Here is a 6,000-nt window from a genome sequence, read left to right as displayed (position 1 = left end):
TTTTCCCGCTTGGGGTAAAACTTTACATACAAGGAAACTATGCATTTATTCTTATATTCCAGGGTGATTTAAATATTTCAAATCAACCCTTTTGTGGTGACTTAAATACTCAAATTAAATCACCAATTATATTTGCTATAACCTGTAATATAATGCATTGAAATGCCTTCAGAATCCTGGTATCAAACAGCAAGCTTATCTGATAGGTCAGCTGAACCATATCAAGTTTCTCTTTGCTGAATGTTTGATTTGGGCGTTTTCAGTTTGATCTTGTGTCATAAATCCAAATCCATTTGGTACATCCATTTGTAAGCTAAAATATAAAGAAGTTCCACCACAAGAAAAAAAATTGGAAATTTGTAACTACGTGTTTTGACAGATGTTAACTAGACTTACTGTGATGAACATTTCGCAGTATATATATATATTGAATCATCATATTGGACACCAGAAGGAAATAGAATGTTACCATGTCAATTATATCTTGATTTTTTAGAAAGAAGAAAAGGAAATAAACCTATAAATATGTAATAAAACTTCAAAAAATAGAAAAGACAATGAATATTGCAAGTCAATAAAATTAGCATGATGACAAGGTCATGTTCTGGTTCTCCAGCTTTTGTTTGATTCTACCATGTTGAAGCACTTAAACTCAATAGTTCCCAAGTGTAACATTAAGGGGACAATGTGGACAATGGCTGATGAGATCCCCTACCAAAGGAAGCGTTTTGGCAATCAGTCTTTTTGGATGTGCTCCAAGAAAAAATATTTCAACAAAATTATTCCCTAAAGTGTACCTGCTCTGCATATTTTATAATTCACACCTACTCCCTTCTCATAATATACTTAATGTAAAAAGTAAACCCTGGACAGAAAACAAAAACAAAAATATTCCAGTGATGTTATTGAAAAAAAAAACAACACATAATCACAGTTGGGACCATCTCGTATATTTATCTATACATTCTGGTGAGCTAAGGAAATGAATTTCACTCCAAAATCTGTGTTGAAACTTTTGTTCCTTTCTCTAACATGGGAGAAGAACATACTCAGCAAAACTCAATTTTCCCCAGCTGACTTATGTCTTAGATGATATAGAGATGGTCTTTGTGAGTAAAGATCACAGCAATCGTATTACATTTTCAGGTCATCACTGAGAATGGCAAGAAAATACAGTCATCTCTCTGTATCCAAAGGGGCTTAAGCTCCATGACCCCCATGGATACCAAATTCTATGGATGCTCAAGTCCTTTCTTTAAAGTGGTGAAGTATTTGCATATAACCTGTGTATATCCTCCTGTGTACATCAAATCACCTTTAGATTACTTATGATACCTAATACAGTGCAAAAATAATTGCAATGTGTGGCAAAGTTTTGCTTTTTGGAACTTGGTGGAATTTTTTTTTCCTGAATTATTTCATTCCTTTAATTGGCTGAATCCCTGGATGCAGAACCCTTGGATACAGGGGGTCAATTGTAGTTTGTCAGGGTCTTAGGCACGGACTCTTCATCAATTAGCATTCGGCAACATCCACTTAGGACCCTTAAATACAGATCACTCAGGAAGATACCAAAAAAAAAAATTTCTGCTCTCCAAATTTTAGGGAGCCTCATCATATTATCCTATGTGGAATAGAGCAGTGAAATAGATGATTCAGTAGGAATATTAACTATTTGTGAAACATGCAGACTCTAGAAATGGATAAACCTGAAATTAGAAAAAAGTGTTTGAATCCCTCTCTCATGATTTATTAATGCAGTGACCTTAGGCAAATAACCTCTCTCAGATATGACAAGTTACTTAACCTCTTTGAGATATAACCTTTGGATAGGTAAAATAAGAAAAACAATAAAACAAGAGCAGATTTCTATAAAGTTCTTATTATTTGCACGGTATTGAACTTGAACTAAGAGTGTTGAAGTTTTCTTAACTGATTTAATTTTTACAGCAATCTCATGAGGTAGGTGTTGTTACTATCTTCTTCTGTAGGAAAGCCCAGGTCATTCAGCTTGAGTGCAGTACCTGGGCTTGAACCCAGAGCTCTTCATCATTTTATCCTAGTAAACTGAGTTGCACAGGGTTGCTTTCAAGAGAAGTGAGGTAAATTGAGGAATGAAAGACATGTAGTAGATGATCAATCAACAGTAACCTCCCCTCCTTTGCAATCTAAATAAGAACATCCAGAACCTACACTTTAGATATTTTTTAATCTATCTATTATTGAAGTATAATTGATGTGCAATATTATATGTTACAGGTGTACAATATAGTGATTCACAATTTCTAAAGGTTAGATAGTTGCTTGCTCTTAGGAAGTTAGTGAATCAAGCAAACAGAACAACAATAGATCAAGAATCAACCTGACCTAAACCTAAAGTACGAACTTCTATTCCCAAAGGAAAGCTTCTTTGTTACACCAGCTCTTTACATCTTTGGGAGACACACACCTTTGCTAACAAATAGTAAAGACAGGATCAGGAGCCAGAAGGGCTCCAGAATTATTAAAAAACCTTTTGACATCAATGAAGTACAAACATTTCTGAGCTAAATATCCTGATAGAAAGTTCTCACATTCCTATTCATTCCCTTGTTGTTGTTTAGTCGCTAAGTCATGCTTGACTCTTTTGCAATCCCATAGACTGTAGCCTGCCAGGTTCCTCTGTCCATGGGATTTCCCAGGCAAGGATACTGGAGTGGATTGCCATTTCCTACTTCAAGGGATCTTCCTGACCTAGGGATTGAACCCTCATCTCTTGAGGATCCTGCATTGGCAGGTGGGTTCTTTACCTCTAGCACCACCTAAGAATACTATAGTGGGTTGCCATTTCCTTCTCCAAGGAATCTTCCCAACCCAGTGATCGTACCCATGTCTCCTGCATTGGCAGGCAGATTCCTTACCACTGAGCCACCAGGAAAGCCCACTAAACTCCCTTAGGAGGGTCTAAAATGATCCCAAAGTCATATTGATTCTTGGGAGATGTCTTGACTAATTTCCACTGTAATGTGGAGAGGAGCCAATCTCTCACCAATAAGCAGAAAGTGGGGTGAAGAACACAATCCCAGGATTCCCCTTGGAAGACAAGCCAGGGAAAGAGGAGATCCCCGAGGGCCACCAGCCTTCTCCTGAGAGGCTTAGCTCCTGGTTTCTTCCTCATATATTGGTTCAAATAGGACACAGGTTTGAATTTCATTATCACATTATTTTCCCAAGTGTTTTACACAGACATGCTTGTCTTACTGGAAATCTAAGCAAACTGATAGAGCAGTTGCATCTCCCTTTTCAAAGATGCTATCCATCTAGGAAATTTGCTTGTTTTCAGGTACACTTAGTTTCTGTAATGTAACAATTAATGCCAAGATGTTGGTGGCTTAATGTAGTCTACTGCCCATAGGCATTTACTTTTTGTGTGTTTTATTTTTTTATTGGAATATAATTGCTTTCAATGTTGTGTTAGTTTCTGCTGTACAATGAAGTGAATCAGCTATATGTATACATATATTCCCTCCCTCCCCCCTCAACCCATCCCACCCTTCTAGGTCATCACAGGTCATCACAGAGCACCGAGTTGAGCTTCCTGTGCTTTACAGCAGGTTCCCTCTTGCTATTTTATACATGGTGGTGTAAATATGTCAATCCTAATGTCCCAGGTCATCCCACCCTCCCCTTCCCTACCTGTGTCCAAATGTCCGTTCTCTAAGTCTGCATCTCCATTCCTGCCCTGGAAATATGTTCATCTGTACTATTTTTCTAGATTCCATAATGTTCATTGCAACACTATTTACAATAGCCAGGACATGGAAACAACCTAAATGTTCAACAACAGATGAATGGATAAAGAAGACGTGGTACATGTATGCAATGGAATATTAACTCAGCCGCTAAAAAAGATGAAATAGGGTTATTTGTAGAGACATGGATGGACCTAGTGTCTGTCATACAGAGTGAAGCAGGTCAGCAAGAGAAAAAAAATATCGTATATTAACGCATATATGTGGAATCTAGAAAAAGCATTACTTTCGAAAAAAACTTTAAGTATGCTTTATCAAATAGTGGAACTGATGCCTTTGGGCTGAGAATGGGGTGCCACGGGGGCTTGGAGAGACAGCACAGAAACTCACTCCGTATTCCATGGCTAGCTAGCTTTCTCGTCCATCTAAGCAGATGGCTAGTTTGATTTCTCTGTGTTTTTGTGCATTTTATTTCCTTTGTTTTTGAGGGGAGCATTTTGGAGGGGGAAGAGGCCTCTTCATCACCTGTCATGTTGCTCTGTGGGGGCACCCACCTTGTGCGCATTTGCCGGTGGTGGTCCTGATCTATAGATCCCATTAAAGCAGGGGGCAGAGAATAAGGATTCTTCAGTGCCTCTGAGAGAGAAGCCTGTGACCCCTGAGAGAAGTGTGTAAGTGTCTGTGTACATGTGCATGCCTGTCGCATCTTTTTGAAACAAGCTGCATCTTTCTATGGATCCCTGGCTGTGATACACTTCTCTTTGATTTCCTTTCCTGTGTTTGAGAGCTGTCCTTTTATTTCTTTGTAGTTTGAGGCCTGAGATCATGCCCCTTTATTCACACACGCGCGCGCACACACACACACACACACACACACTTCCCTTTCCTTAATCTCCAAGTAGAATCTCTTCACAGATAAATAAAAGTGTTCTGTACTAATAGTTGACTTCCAAAATCCATTTTACTCCAATGATTAGTATAAACTAAAGTCACTCTCCTTGCTACTGAGTGGGTTAAAATATACATGTAATCTAGTCTTGACCAATGAGCCACAAGAGAGTCTCCTGCTTCTGGAACAGCTTTCTGGCTCATTACACAGAGAGACAATTCTCTCCTTCCTGCACTGTTGACTTTGTTGTGTCTGTAAGTGATACAGACACAGACACAGATACAGAGGTGACTGCAGCCACCTCTCCATCAGTCCAAGACCAGGGCCAGGAAGATTGTCACAAGGCTGGGCTGGAGCCTCGATGTACCATACCTAGAACCCACGCTAACTTTGGACTTACTATTTGGGACAGCAGATTTGATTGTTGCATACGCCTGTCTGAGTTGAGTTTTCTCTTACTTGTAACAAAAATTAATTTGGCTGATTCAGATGCACTACTTTTTAAAATTTTATATATTGTTCGTTTTTGGCTGCACTGGGTTTTTGTTGTTGCATGCAGGCTTTCTCTAGTTGCGGTGTGTAGGCTTCTCACTGCTGTGGCTTCTCTTATTGCAGAGCACAGGCTCTAGGCACGTGGGCTTCCGTAGTGTGGCACAGGGGCTCATTAGTTGTGGCTCATGGGTCATAGAGCATGCAGGCTTCAGTAGTTGTGGCTCACAGGCTCAGCAGTTGTGACACACGGGCTTAGTTGCTTTGTGGCAAGTGGACTCTTCCTGGACTAGGGATTAAACCTGTGTCCCCTGCATTGGTAGGCAGATTCTTATCCACTTTACCACCAGGGAACTCTTCAAGTGTACTATTTTTATGGACAACCATAATTGTTCCGAGGCTTTGGTATAACCACTTGATAACTGCTAATATTCTTTGAGTTTAGACCATTGCCAGTATATGAAGGAGAGTGTGCTGGCTTGTTTTAAAAAGTGATGTTTCTCATAATCAGTTCATTCATAATCCTTTTCCATTCCTACCCATGGTCACTTGTTACCACATTAGTTAGTGTAACATCAAATGGTAGATGTGTAAATGCACCAAAAACTGATGGTGAAGGAGTTGATCAAACCAGAGTCTTGTGGACCATTTCTATTACTTCTAAAAGTCTGGTCACAATTATAGAAAGAACTGCCTACTTATCAGTAGATATAAAAATACTTTAGATTTTAATATAGCATCATACTTTCAATCAAAACCTTAAGGACAAAGTTGTTATCAGAGATTAAATCAATGCAAGGGTGTCAAGGGGAGTTTGCTATCCACTCCTTTTAAACTGATGCTTCCCAGGTAGCTCAGTAGTAAAGAATCCTCCTGCCAATGCAGGAGATG

This window comes from Giraffa tippelskirchi, chromosome 3, assembly GCF_054371585.1.
Source record: "Giraffa tippelskirchi isolate mGirTip1 chromosome 3, T2T-mGirTip1v1.2.pri, whole genome shotgun sequence".
NCBI lineage: Eukaryota > Metazoa > Chordata > Mammalia > Artiodactyla > Giraffidae > Giraffa > Giraffa tippelskirchi.
The sequence above is the reverse complement of the archived record's forward strand: the minus strand, read 5'-3'. Positions refer to the sequence as shown.